Source organism: Cheilinus undulatus, linkage group 1 (genome assembly GCF_018320785.1).
Source record: "Cheilinus undulatus linkage group 1, ASM1832078v1, whole genome shotgun sequence".
In the NCBI taxonomy this organism is placed as follows: Eukaryota; Metazoa; Chordata; class Actinopteri; order Labriformes; family Labridae; genus Cheilinus; species Cheilinus undulatus.
Window position 1 is genome coordinate 54,975,513 of NC_054865.1, and position 15,249 is coordinate 54,990,761.

General features: G+C 39.7%; 1 long non-coding RNA gene across 2 annotated transcripts in view; it reads left to right on the forward strand.

Annotated features, from left to right (window-relative positions):
• The window catches only part of LOC121512866, a 145,923-nt gene that overhangs the window by 87,350 nt on the left and 43,324 nt on the right, over positions 1–15,249 (forward strand). Inside the window, exon 4 of one of the 2 annotated variants that reach the window (XR_005992144.1) lies at positions 8,021–8,104. The exons of the other annotated variant lie outside the window; for it this stretch is intronic. This is a non-coding gene — a long non-coding RNA (uncharacterized LOC121512866). Of the gene's footprint in view, positions 1–8,020; positions 8,105–15,249 lie in introns of those variants that run through there. 2 annotated transcript variants of the gene reach the window in all.

Genomic DNA, 15,249 nt, shown 5'->3' on the forward strand with positions numbered 1-15,249 from the left:
GTTTTTAACAAGTGCTGATTTAAAAAAGAAGGTTATTCAATGTATTTATGCACATCTGGGGGTAAGAAGGGGTTAATTATGTAGTGTGCAAAAGATATTTATTACTAATGATAACTGACATCACTCGTTTTTACATAAAAAACAAAATCTATTCTGACGTTATTTTTTGTTAAACATCTGTGTACCAAAAAAGTATAACGTACACAAACACCTGACATATATTTTCCCACTTTTCCCTTGAAATGAGTTTCAGTATCTTGGCAAGTGGTAAATCTGACATTTTGATCAGCTAAACAAGAATTCAGCTGAATTGTGTCAAATCAGACATAAAAACAAATAACACGCTGTCATGCTTAACAAATCAAGATTGTTGGGTTTTTTTGCTGCATAAGTCAGAAATAAAGAGAGCTTATGTTTTACATAACAACTTATCTACTAATTTTGTCTCGTGGCTCTGATTGGCCCGTCATAAATGTAACTGAAGGAAAGTTCATCCAATCACCTTCTGAGAATTTTTGGAGAAAGTCCTGCCCTTCCCAAATACTCTCTATGGGTGGTTTATCAGATGCAAGTGAAGGTTTAATATGACGTAGATCCACCCTTTGCAGCTACAACAGCTTAAACTCTTTTGGGAAGGCTTTCCACGAGGTTTAAGAGTGTTTAATGGAATTTTTGACCATTCGTCCAGAGGCACATTTGTGAGGTCACACACTGATGTTGGACGAGAAGGCCTGGCTCTCAGTCCCCACTCTAATTCATCCTAAAAGTGTTCTATCGGGTTGAGGTCAGGGCTCTGTGCAGGCCGGTCAAGTTCATCCACACCAAACTCTCTCATCCATGTCTTTATGGACCTTGCTTTGTACACTGGTGTACAGTCATGTTGGAACAGAAAGGGCCCATCCCCAAACTGTTCCCACAAAGTTTGGAGCATGGAATTGTCCAAAATCTCTTGATATGCTGAAGCATTCAGAGTTCCTTTCACTGGAAGTAAGGGGCCAAGCCCAGCTCCTGAAAAACAAGCCCACACCATAATCCCCCCTCCACCAAACTTTACACTTGGCACAATGCAGTCAGACAAGTACCGTTCACCTGGCAACCGCAAAACCCAGACTCGCCCAATCAGAATGCCAGATGGAGAAGCTCGATTCGTCACTCCAGGGAACACGTCTCCACTGCTCTAGAGTCCAGTGGTGGCGTGCTTTACACCACTGCATCCGACGCTTTGCATTGCACTTGGGGATGCATGGCTTGGATACAGCTGCTTGGCCATGAAAACCCATTCCATGAAGCTCTCTACGCACTGTTCTTGAGCTAATCTGAAGGCCACATGAAGTTTGGATAGAACTGGGATAGGAGCTAGCCATCCCCCCAGGATAAGCTGTATAGATGATGGCTGGATCGGTTATTGTTTAAAAGAAGGTTTCAAACTTCAGTCACAGCCGTCGTTACTTTGGTCAGGTCAGTTTTACTCTTAAATTGACCCTGCTGAACAGCATAGCTGAACATTTGAACATCTTGCTGCCCTGACAACATTTTCACACATTTGTACCTCCAGCTCAATTTCACATGTTTCCACAGACTCAATATTTAGATGTATATCATATCACAGCAAACCTGTAAAGTCTTTGAAATCCCAGACAAACAGGAGTACCTTCCGCTACCCTGCCACTGAAATGCTGCAGCATTTTCAGCCATTGCTCCTTTCCTGATGTTTTTTTCACACACAGATTTTAACTGTGGTCATGCTACATTGAGCACAATTGCCTAATCTGTGTTAACAGAAGCTCAGAGCTGTTTCCTCCAAATAAAAACCATCATTATCTGTTCATCCTTGTCACTCACATCGCACCACCTCCAGACCAGCCTCCTCCATCTCGTGCCCCCGCAGGCTTTTCTCACATGTGCTCCTCAACAGTGACTTAATGAAACGCCTACAATCACTTAACAACAGCAGATGCAGATGCCTGCCAGTTGTGCAGCCGAGCTGAAAAATTACCATGTTGTTTCCCTTGATAATGGTAGCTGCTGGCAATCTATCCCCCAATTTACAATCTGCATTACAAATAAAACTGGTTTTGCTCAAGTGACCCATAGGAGATGTGCTTAGGTAATTTGATTATTAGTCTTAAAAATCGCGGGGCATTAGATGGATCCTAATATCCTGGAACAACTTCATGAAATACAGTAAAAGGGGAGAGTACGATACGTTTCCCTTTTTCTATCTCTACTTAAATCCTCAGTGCAATCTGTGAGGAAGAAAAAAGGATTGCAAGGCTTCTTCAGCAGCAACCTACCCATTTAAAATGGTGCAAAAAGGCAGATGTGTATCCACCACATTAATAGATGTTTGATTTTACAGATCAGACACCACTATTAATAGATATACTGAATATTTGTCTGATAATGACTGGGGACAGCTGGGTTTGGTATTGACCATAATTAGGCCAAAATCCTGGGGTGATCTAAGTTTTAGCTGACTTCTAAATATGCCTCCTCATTTGTGCATCTGCCTGACTGTGCTGCCGTTTTGCTTGCAGGGATAAGCAGGAGCTACTCTGCCTACATGGAAGGGCCATTAGTGTCAGCTGTTTCGAGGTATTTCAGGCTCGCACAGCTTCAAGTTCAGTGGCTTCTTGTGATTCTGGATCTGGAAAGCAATCTTTTTTCCATGCTTGATGTTACCTTTGCTAAAGCGCAATGGGAATGGATCAATGTAATCGATTAGCACTTTCCCCCCTCATTTAAATTGGATAATACTGATTTTTTTTTCATTCCTAGACTGTTTTGGATTTGTTTAACTTCAGCTTCATTGCCCCTTTAGGAAAATGTTCTCCTTAACCAGGTAACATCATAAAACACAGAAAACACAACAAACTCAGCAGGAATACTGAAATATTTCTATGCCAGAATATGTTAAAGGAAAACTGAAAGCAACATCACAATATCCAAACTTCTACTGGATCAGTTTTTCAGATTTGTAATCACACACTGAATCCTTACACCAACTCCAATACATTTATTTTTCTATCGCTATGCAAAGAGAAACATCTCAGGCTGCAAAGAAAATGAAACTGATTTTGGCATGAGCTTCAGAGCATTATGCAAAGTTGAAGAGACAGGGCACAACTTTTCCATTCAGTCTCTTTGTTATGTGGCTGTTTGAGCTAATTTGGCCCTTATTTATGATATTTCAGAGTTGATATCTTACTACTATTGGTCTGTCTGTCTTGATTTGCACGCCACCTAGTTGCCCCAATTGCACTTGATACCTTTCCGAAGAGTTTTGGGGTTTACTAGTTCAAATATGGTGCCATAAAAAAATCATAAATAGGTAAGATTTTTCTGTTAATTCCTGAACTGTTGCCCCTTTGCTTCAGTTTGCCCGCCTCGCCAACATTACATCACTTCCCCTGTATAACACACACGCTCACTCCGCCACAATGCAAGAGAGGAGATGGTGTTCACTCTCAAACACACGCTAAAAGACAGATACTAAGAAGTACGTACACAAATGCTGGCTCACTTCTGCTTCATTAGCTTTAGCTAAAGCTAACAGCTTCATTAGCCAGGTAGTTAATATACCACCTAAGCCAATGCAGCTACGTTAGCTTTAGCTGAAAATAAGAAAGCTTCTCTAGCCTGGAAGATAATAGTACAACTGAAGCAATGCAGCTACGTAAGCTGAAAATCTTCAAAGTTTTGGCTATAGCTAACATGAATTCACTAGCCAGGTAGATAATGTTTCTACCTAAGTCAATGCAATTACATTACCTAAAGCAAAAGCTAACATAGCTTTACTAGCCAGGTTGTTAATACACCACCTAAGACAAGAGAACTATGTACGCTTTAGCTAAAGCTAACAAAGCTTCACTAGCCTGGTAGATAATAGATCAACTGAAGCTAATGCAGCTACATTAGCTTTAGCCAAAGCTAAAATAGCTTCACCAGCCAGGTAGATGATGTTACAACGTAAGCCTAAGCTAAAGCTAATTTTGTTTCACTAGCCAGGAAGTAAATGTCACCACCTCAGCCATTGCAGCTACATTAGCTTAAGCTAAGGCTAGGCTAGTTAAAGCTAACAAAGCTAAAGCAAGTTTTGTGATAGTTCTTAGTTGCCATTAGTGGGTCCAGTAATCTTTGTTTTTATCTTTTGTGGATGTAATTTGGTGTTTTTACTTTTCAAAATGTCTATTGTGTTTTTTTTTCCCTTTGTCGTTGAGTTTGGATGTTTCGTGTGATGCACTTGCCTTGTTGCTGAAATGTGCTACTATACAAATAAACTTGCCTTGTCTTATTAGCTGAGATCAAGCATTTTTGATGTGAGTGACTTAAGTCCACACTAGCCAGCCAAAATCACGTTTACAGCTCAGAGTACGGGCTGTGGTTTTAATCACACCATGGCTGTAATCTTTAACTCGGCGTGTGATTGTTTTCATAATCCTTTTTGGGACACAGGACAATTCATCAGACCACCAGCTGATGGGTAGAATAGGTGTTTAACTGTGACATAACAAAGAAACCTGATAATATCAGAGTTTATCACAGAAACATGGCTGACACTGGATTATGGTCCATTGTTGTTAATGCTTTTCTCTTTCAACAAAAGATTCAAATCATAAAATAATCACCTAAAAGGCAAGTTTTAATGTGGCTTTGCTTATCAGTGAAAATATGCATAATGCAGCAATAGCCTTCAAACAAATAATTAGTCTATTTTTCAGGTTGTAATAATTAAATAAGCAAAACCACACAAATGCAAAATCAAACAAGTGTTGTTATGTCTTTATCGTTGTTATTTGTGTTGTAATTAAAGCATTTTAATTCAATATAAATATTAAAAACCAATTAGAGCGGATATTTCAATCATCACATTTCTACATATAATCAAACTGTACAGTAATAATGCAGATCAGTCTCTGCCCTGCACCAGGTTTCAGGCTGGCGGCCATGTTGGATAAATCACACTGATCACACAGCCTGTTGATAAACACGCTGTTCAGCAGCACTTTTCAATCTCATTACTTGTTACTGATGCTTCAGCCACACCAGACCTCCAACCAACGCAATAAAATCTCAGAGTAGCACTTTAATTCAGCTCCATGATCTGCAGATATTCAGACAGAAGCGATCGAGTTCTGAGGAGGAATTGTTTAAAGAATTAACCGCTGAACAGAGAAGAAATTTGGCATGTTATTAAACCAAAAAATAATCTGAAAAAGAGATGATGGGAAAAAAATGCTTGTTGGCTTTCAGGTTTTTTTTAAAAAGGCAGAGAAGTTCTCTCTACATCCAGATTGTTTGTCTTATTATAGTCACGTTTGATGAGTCTTCATCCAGGATTCTTTAGCTCTGATGTTGATGCATACGATTAGGACTGAGGCCAGTAGAAAGTATTTGTCATCTATTGCACATTTTTGATGAATAGACAAAAACAACTGAATCATTCTCTTCCTTAAAGGCACAGTGTGTAATATTTAGTAGCATTTAGCTGAATGGAGCAAAATATTTAAAAGCATGTTTTAATATGTGTTCAATCACCTGAATATATTAATTCAGAGCCTTTTATTTATACACAAGGAGGGTCCTCCTCCACAGACACCACGGATTTTTCTCCACCTTATCCGTACAGTACCAAATGACATAATGTTTAGAGTTCCACTGGTTGGCAAAGTTCCCACCAGAACTGAGCATTTAAATCCCAACTCTGACTGTTAGACGTCTCTAATCTTCCTAATTACTATTTTTTCCAATCATATTTTGCAACACATTAAAATAGAAATTCAGTCTTGTTATATCTTAATCATATTTGCACATTGACAAACTATTTCCTGTTGTACTTTTATTCAGAACAGGCTCATTTTTAGCCTTTTTTGCATCTGTCATTATTTGTCACAGCTGCAATAGCTCTGTTTTTTAGAGCAATCTGACTGCAGACCACTGATCTCAGATGCCCCTCTTGCAGACCACTACTGTGAGATGTGGCCTCTGTCTGACGTAATGTACTGCTACATTTTATAATTTTAAAAATATATATTTTCAGATTTATTAGTAAACAAAGTCTGGCAGTTACAATAATGGAATAACCACACAGAAAGCACGAAGACTAAGAAAAAATTCATAAATTAAACAGAAAAAAAGTTCAGAGGTCTAATCTGAGATTAAGTTTTATTTAGACTTGTTTAAGAAGTAGTTACACAAATGGTGGCTCACTTTTTTGCTCACATTGTAAAACAGTGTGTAATGTATTTTTATATGGTAAAGGGAGATTCCTGTAGACCTATTTTTTGCTTCTTTATGACACCTGTGAATTTTCAGTATACCCATAGCTTTTGAACTAAAACACATACAGCAGTCAGAATCTAAATCTTTCTAAGACAAATGACCAGAAACACAAGAGTAAGACATGCAAACATAACTGCTTTTGGAGCGGTCCTGTTGTTTGGCATGTTGACTACCAGGTAAATCTGTAAAGGTCTTTGAAAAACATTTATCCGTTTAACACAGCAAATAAAGGCTTGTTTATCTTATCTTAAGAAAATTGGAGGAATATTTCTGAAGTTAGTGAGACAAAAACCACAAAGAAACTTCTATATAACCAAACATTAAGTCAAGGTGTTAATGTACAGTTTGCTGCTGCTATATTGTATAAGCTCACACAATTTTGATTTTAAGAGCTAAAGCTGGGAAATTTACCAAAATAAAGGCAGCAGTGCTGTAAAGTTAATCAGATATTATCAGCTTAAATCATTGCTTAAGTTGTCAGGACACATCTGATAAACATAATAAGAGTAATCATCCTCGTTTTATCTTGATGAAGAGTTAATTATCTTGTGTCAAGATAACAAAGCAAATTTTCCAAAGAAATTAGAGAATTAACTTTGATCTTGAGATAATAAAAAATCATTGCAAGCATGGTTAGTCTGAGCGTTTAGATGGAGAGATATTTATTTTCTCTGGCACTTCCCACCCATCTGTTGCCGCATCTCTTCCCATTCACACCTGCATGGATTGCCAAAGACGCTAGACACACCATCTCTGACTTGTAAACACGGCGAGTTGTTTGTTTGCTGTTGTGCAGGAGTTGAAGTGATTAGATTAGATGTTGCGTCCGTGTAGCGTGTAGCTGTGGGAGTGGAAATCATGCTCGCCTCCACCTGAACGAGAGGAAGCATCGGTACCTACAGCTTGATAGATCTGCATGTTAATTCTATCTCTGTGATTATGCATAATTTTACTTGTGAATTAGCTTGGAGGAGAGTTTTTAACCCACGTGTCAGCCGAGTGCCACAGACAGTCAGACTTTGATGTATTGCTCACCTTGTAATTAAATGAGCAGCAGAGCCGAGCCTTGCCTAAGCATAATTTGATGGTTTTGCCCTTTTTGCCCCGTTGTAACCGATGTCTCGGTCTTCTTGGCCTGCGGAGAGCTTTATGAGACCAGACATCACATTACTGCCCACTCAACATCTGCTGGCAGAGTCACGCACAGACGATTTTAGAGGAGAGGAGCCGCTCAATTAAAAAAACAAAGAAAAAACTTGTGACGAAAGGTGCTTTGGACACACGGGGCAAGGGGTCAATGGCCTGAGCAACTATAAACACTCGTGTGTGAACGTTTCATGACACTACACATCTGACTAACTTTGGATAATTACCAGCGATTAGCAAAAGCAACTGTTGACTCAACAGATTTGTTTTCACAGGCATAATCTGTCCTCTCACTGTATGATAAACCGTTTTCTACTACTGTGGTTGTTTAAGAAATGCTCCAAAGATGATTGTTCAGAGTTCAAATGACCCACATGAGTCAGAACAACAAACTGTATGATCCAAAGTAAACTCAGCCTCTGCAGCACAATAAAGCAGGAGAAGCTGGAAACTGACGACAGCCACTGTTCCTATGGTTACTCTAGCATTGTAGCCACGTTTCGACTCTCTGTCAGTGTGCTCTGTTTTCTGAAACCACAACACAGTGACTTGTCAAACTGCTGAATTAATTTGTCTGTCACATCTCCCACAGCGTCTCCTGTCTGCCCTACATCATCCTGTCCTCCAAAGTCTTCATCTGCTTTCTCCTACATGGAAATCTTAATAAACGTCACCCCGAAGTCTTCTCTTATCAAGCATCTCTTTTTTTGCTGCAGCAGCAAAATATAAACAACCTTGAGGTAGAGAAATCTGGAGGGGAAACATGGCAACCCTTCTCCAAAATTCTCCTACACAAGTCTTTCCCACAACTGCTGGCTCTTTTCCCAGATGGCAAACCTCTTTGTCGCTCCTCTCCAGCTGGGAACTCTGGTCATGCGCTCAGGGTTAGAGCAGAAAAAGCAACATTTCCCGTGCCGGAATCCTCCCAGATTAATAATAAAGTGTGCAGCTGCTAACCTCGTGTACAACAGTTTTTTTTCAAAGCTGTTACTCCACATATTTTAGTCATAACAAATCTGTAAAGCTGCCCAGCATGAACATGAGAGCGGTGACTCACACACTGGCCCTGATCACCTGTTTGGGTTGACTCAGCTCACCTCCACTGCACTTGGCAATTTGCAGGGATGAATAATGAAGCAATAATCCAGAGCCAGCCAGAGTACACTGATATTAAGTCTGTGCTAGTGTGAAGCACACTGAGAAGTGTTTAGCTGGTGCATATTGAAGGTCATACTAGCTTGTGTAACCTGATGGAGGAGGATTTTATTCATCTGTAATTGATTACTGCGGTGCTTTCTAATTTTGTGAACCTTTTAATGAAGGCAACTGGCGGCTCAGACACACAAATAATTACCTCAGGCAGTGTGTTTGCATGCAGGTAGAAAGAGTCAAAGTATTGTGTAATTCACTGGTTCTCTCAAATGGTGTGCCTTCAGGCAGGCCTTGGTGTGCCATGGGACTTGTACCACACAACTGTCTGGAAAACCACTCATATACAGCGAGGGTGACTGGATGAACGTTCTGTCTGTCACATCTTTACGGGCCAATCAGAGCAACAAAACACGTGACATCATAGCCGCTAACGAGGAGTAAACTCCATGTAGAACTTCATAATGCAATCCATGGCGGCTATAGACATGTCAGTACACGACAACTCACTGCTGCGACTCCGCCGCGCCAGAAAGTACTGCCCCTCTTTGGTGGTTGGTCCTGCCACTGTCACTTTCTGGAAACGGGCAGTTCCATCTGCTTTGCAAGGTTACCCTCATAACAACTAAAGATATTATAACACATTTTTTAAGAGGCTATTTTGCATGGATATGAATATGGGGTGGCTTGACATTTAGGCTCAATCTCAGATGTGCCTTGGGCAAAAAAGTTTGAAAACTGCTGGTGTAAGTCATTCCAAAGCTGGACTTTGAAAATGCATGTAAACATGTCAGTCTGTGGAATTAGATACAGAACAGTTTTAGTGGTTGAGGATTATTTTACTCCTCTGTGTTCATGTCAATCTCATAGATTAGGTGCTCTGTGCATGGTCAACTGTTTCCTCTAGGGATGTACAACACTATTGGAATATCAATATCAGCAGTGTCAAGTAAGGTGGAATCATTCCCTTTTTGAAGATTTCAGTAAAACATTCTTCACCCTGATTACAAGTTAGATAGAGCCTCAATTCTAAGAATCAAAGACAATTGCTGCAAGCTGATTGTGTTTGACAATATACACATGAGGACAAAATTATCCATCTCCTTAGTTTTTCTCAAGTATTTCCCAAGTGCTGTCAAACAGAGTGGAGAGTTTTTAACAAAGCTTTTCTAAACATCCTGGTTTTGTTTTGGATGCTTACATTATTTTACTCTGCTCACATAAACAAAATTATTTCACTAAAACCAAAAACTACAAGGGTCTAAATTATTAGCCCCCTTTAGAACTGACCACTGTTGGTCAATGATGTGCCTTAACTTTGCAATGCTCAAAGCTTGTAAAATCAAGATAAAGTCTCAAAACTCATCTTTTTCAAATTGCTTACTCTCTGTAAATCCCTCTGATTCATTTTAAATTTGTGCTCCTTTGTTTCTTGGTTTTATTTACTATTGTGTTATTTTATTGTGTTTTTTATCCTTGTAAAGTGTCCTTGAGTGTTAGGAAAGGCTCTCTCAAATAAAATGTATTATTATTATAAAACCAACAGTTATTTCCCAGTTTACACACAGAATAAAAGCCTCAGAAAGTGTTTGAGCTGTAACTGGAGAAGGCACTATGCTAAAACCAAAAGAAATCTGTTAAGACTGGAGAAAAAGAATTGTTGATGCTCCCAAAGCAGGAGAAGGATCTAGAAAGTTATCACAGCGTTTCCAAGAGCCAAGAACTGGAGTGAGGAGGATCATCAAGAAATTCAATGAGAGCCACGCAGTCCAGAACAAGCCTGAGAGCTTGTTGAGAGTCTGAGAGTCCTGCACAGGAATGGACCAAGAAAACCAAGAAAACGTCCACCTCTACAGAAGAGACCCCTTCAATTCAGACTGAAGTCTGCTAAGGACAACCTGGAGAAGGATTACGAATACTGGAAGCATGTCCTTTGGTCAGATGAAACTAAACTAGTATTAAGTGGATATCAGTCATGGAAATATGACAGATAAAGGCATGAGCTGTAACCTACTCAAAGGTCATAACAGAGACAGAATTATAAAGTTGCTGTCTCTCTGTTTCTCCAATTTGGATCAGCGCTATGACACATGAGCGTGTGCTGTATGAAGCTCTCTGTCAGGATGGATCCAGCGGGATTATAAAGGAGTAACAGAGCCACAGGCTCACAGTACAAAACAATTTGCCACATTCTACGAATGGAGGTGCGAGGCTTTGTCTGCTCTGAGGCTGTCAAAATGAGATATGCAAGTATTGACCAAAACCATGATAAAGCAGTTATTCAGTAGTTTATACAAAGGTCTTTTAATAAGAAAAGCAAGCATAGGTCTTTTTAGGGTTTTATCAGTGAAAGAATTAAAATCTATGTTGCTTTTTGGTGGCAGTGTGTCACTATTTCTTCTCTCTTGGGTTCTGGGGGGGCTCCGCTTTTCTTAGGGCGCTTTCACATTAGGCCCAATTGTTTCGAACCGCGCCACGGCACAATTCCTCCCCCTCCCCCTTCCCCCCCGGTGTGCTTTCACACTAGCAACATCGAACCGTGCCAGGGCGCACTTGCGTATTTATTCGCCCTGAAACAGCGGGTGGCGGTATGCACATAGCTGGTTTACAACCCCGCAAAGGAGGACCCAGACTTTGGGCTTAAGTGCACTCAGATCCGGGACTGGGCCCCTAGTGTGAAAGCCACCTAAGGTACATGAAGGACATCCATTTTTGGTATAAATATTGGTTAGTTGTAATGATAGCATAATCATCATAATCAGTTGCATGTTTTAAATAATACATGGATAAATGGGATGTTTTTTAATGGTACTCTGTACTGAGTGATATCAGGGTTGTCCTTGACTTCGCGCTAACATCGTATCACCTCTAAAATTAGTATTTGTTTGGTCCCAGCCCCTATAGTAGAAACCACTGGAGTGTAGTATCATCTACCTCAAAGATATAATCATTTCCTGTTGACAGTTAAGCTCTCATTACAGTAATAATGATGATGATGTGTTTGTAATTAGGCTGTTTACCGCACTGTGCATATTATCTCACATTTTGTTAGCATTAGTATTCTGATCATGCTCAGAAGAGGAGAAGCATTTATCTCTGTAACTCACACCTACAATTGGAAATGAAGCATGCACTTTTGAGAGTAAAAAATAGTAAAGCTCCTCCGGCTACAAACTGAATCAGGTGAAATTTTGATCGGCACTTTGTATTTTGCATAAAAAAGTTGAGGGAAGGATACGCCACTGTCACCTGGGAACAGGTCTTTCGTCCTCTGTGTGAATAAAGGACAGTCGATTATCCTGCAGCATCTCCGTAACAGTCTTTCAATGTCAAACCTCTGTGTGTTTCTGTTGCTCTGTCTTCACATAATCCTTTTATGCTTTATAAAAAGTGCCTCTCCGTGCATAGAGCACATACTGTATTTGCACTTAAAGCTCTGTGCGTTTTTGATGAAACTGAAGGAGAGATACAGCTCCTCACAAACGCCTCCGCCTCTTTGAACGGCTCATTGTAGATTTTCTGCTCTCGTCTCAAAAAGCCTTTTTCCTTTCAGTGTTGCAGATTTATTTTCTTCATTCACAGCCCCTCCTCATGCATAATACTTGTTTCTTTCTCTATCGTAGACTCAATAATTGCTCCCACTCCTTGCCTGAATGAACACCTGCATCAGCATTAAGCCTGAGAAAACTAATCTAATGGTATGGATGCAATCAGTTTGGCAATAATAAACAACAACCAGCAACTGTGTTGGAGCTTTTATCAGGGCAAGTTCAAACTCAACTGGCTTTTCTCACATCAGTGACGAATATCATCATCATTAATCCATTCTTTGTATGTGTTAACAGCAAAATCTGCCGCTTTCATGCAAGATTTGGATAGCTGTTGATAGAGGCAGCAGTAAATACTGTCAGTAGCATCACCAGCATCATTTCTGCCATATTATGGATGTTTACAGCACAACTGTGGTGGAGACAAAAAACATCCATACACAGAGACTACAATCCTCTGGTCACAGCAATCCTGGTGCATGTCTTCCCACACTCTTTCTCCTCATATTTCCTGTCTATCTTCGGCTGTCCGACCTATTAAAGGCAAAAGACCCCAAAAAATATCTTTAAAAACAAAATGAATGCCACCATAGCTCAGCCTACCAGCTACAGTGGTGGACACATAAAAGAGGAGTAATCAAGGGATTTGTGACAGGCTGCGGCTCAGATTTGGTCTTCAGCATAATTCAGAGCCAGACCATCTGACCACTTATGCACGTGCACAGCAACAAAGCCCGCCCACCTCTTCTTCATATCAGATCCAGGTGTCATTGTTTTAGATGAATGTGCAGCTCGTTCTCTTCAAGTCCAACGTCTGCAATAAAAGTAACATTAACCTGTTAAGCCCATGCCTGTTTTATTAGGCTACTGCTTTAAATTTCATGCCCATCTTTAAATGAATATAACTCTGTAACTACAAGTTCTATTCGAATGATCAAGGTACAATTATGAAGAGGGCAGTTGTGGGATTTGTTTGTTTTTTTTTGTTTGTTTGTTTTTGGAAATCAGTACATTTGAAAATTCATGGATAACAATAATAATTATATTTTAGCATTAAAAAAATCATTTGGGTTAGAGAGCTTTTACATATTGGTGTATTAACCATTGCAGAAACATAAATGCTGTTAATTTAGGGCAGCTGTGGCATAAACCTTACTTCGGTTAGGGTTAGGGTGGTCTAATAAATTTGTTAAGCACTGTATATCCCATAGAGAAAATGAAGTTGAAGTCCAAAAATCTCCAGTAGGCCAAAGCACCACATTTTGACATTAACTGATTCACTTTTTATGCCTAGAGGGTTATCAGGACAAAATGAGAGAGATTTTAGTAAAAAAATATCCAGGTGCAACCCCTCTTCTGCCATTTGAGCACAATTTGGCACAATCTCTGCCATTTGAAAAATCTCAGATATCAAACTTTTTTTAAACTCATATGCCATTATAGGTGTTCACAGCGTCATGGAACCCCAATCACCCAGACCTCCATATAGTTCCCTTTCAAAGAAAGTCTCACAAAGGAACTAAAGTTTGACACCAAGAGGAGCAGATTTATTTTCAATGACACAAAAAATAAATGAAAAAATAAATAAAGTGCAGAAAACTAAAAGAAACTGTTAAAACAAATGGAAACTGCACAAACATGACTAGAATTTTCAGTAGAGGCTGGACTTTCAAATGAGACCATGTTAGTGTCTGTAGTACCAGGCACCATCCCATAGGGGGCGTAAGTCTCTGGCTACGTAGCACTATGGCCACTTTGATATGTGGTCATTGATTTGAGTCATTTTTGAGTTGGATGTGGTTTAGGTAAAATGGTTTATTTGGGCTTGTAGCTGAGCTTCTTCTGTTTAACTTGATGTGTAACATGACTATGTTTGTGCAAAAATAGAGTGTGCAGAGCAAGTTTGTTCAGATCAAGATGAGTAGGACCAAATTTGGTCCCGCTAGGGCTTACTGACACTGGCTGACAACACCTTTTAAAACTGGCACTTCTTTCTGCAATATACAGTTTATTGTGATTTTTTTTTTTCATAAAAAGGAAATGGAACCAGAGAAGAAATTCCTTTCTTTTTACGTTAATTGATTTTAAATCAACAGCTATGTATGTTTTCTCATTGGCTCTTTAAGTCATTTTGGGTTTCAGATACCACACATAGGACTGCAGTGCTATGTAATGTACCCCAGTCAGACATAACGACACGCTTCCTTCATGTCCTTTACTAGTTCTAGCAGATCAAATCCCCAAACTTCTTCAAATCAGAGAAATACATTTCATAGAGAAATAATAAGATGTGTACTCAGTCTTTCACTGACTCTTGTTGTCAGAGATAATCATGGGAGTATAAGTTTAAAAAACCCCAATGTGCACCAGCCAGATTACCAGTCCAGCCTTAGTGACAGTCTAACACAGCTCTGACACGTGGAGGAGGAAGAAAGGAGGACAGAGAAAACTGGACAGAGTGACTCATCTCCTAAAACAGTTAAAATGTTCATTATTGTGTGGCTTAAATGTCACCAGCAGTGTTGGGAGTAACCCATAACAAAGTCGTGTTAGTAACTCTTACTTTTTTGGTAACTTGCAGTATTTCTTCTTAAGTCATTAACGCCGTTACAATTATAGAGAATTTACAGAATTTGTTAATATACAGCCGACGACTTGAGGATAAAGACTCGGTGGATGATGTGAGATCGATGTAAGCACAGCATCCTGCAGGGGGAAAAGGATAGTGCTTGCTTTGAAGACACACAAACCGACAAACACTCAGAAAAGCACATACACACTATGGCTGAGCACTCCAGCGTGAGCTTTCTGTCTTGGAAATACCCGCATTAATTTTCCTTCTTTAGAGAAAGGACAAAAATATTGGGGTGAGTTGTAGTTTATGTGCAGGAAAGGAAACTTTCCATCAAGAACAGTCATTGCTAACCTCACGAAGCACCCGGCTAAACAGCAGACATCAGATAAACTAGTTCAAGAGACTGGAACCCAGGTACAGCTCACGTTAGCTCTGCAGACCAAGGAGGAGCCGATCCATCCAAACAACCAAAGCTGGATTTTAAATTAGGGCTGGGAAATTAAGTACAAATTAGATTAAAATCGCAATATGGCCTGCAGCAATTTACAA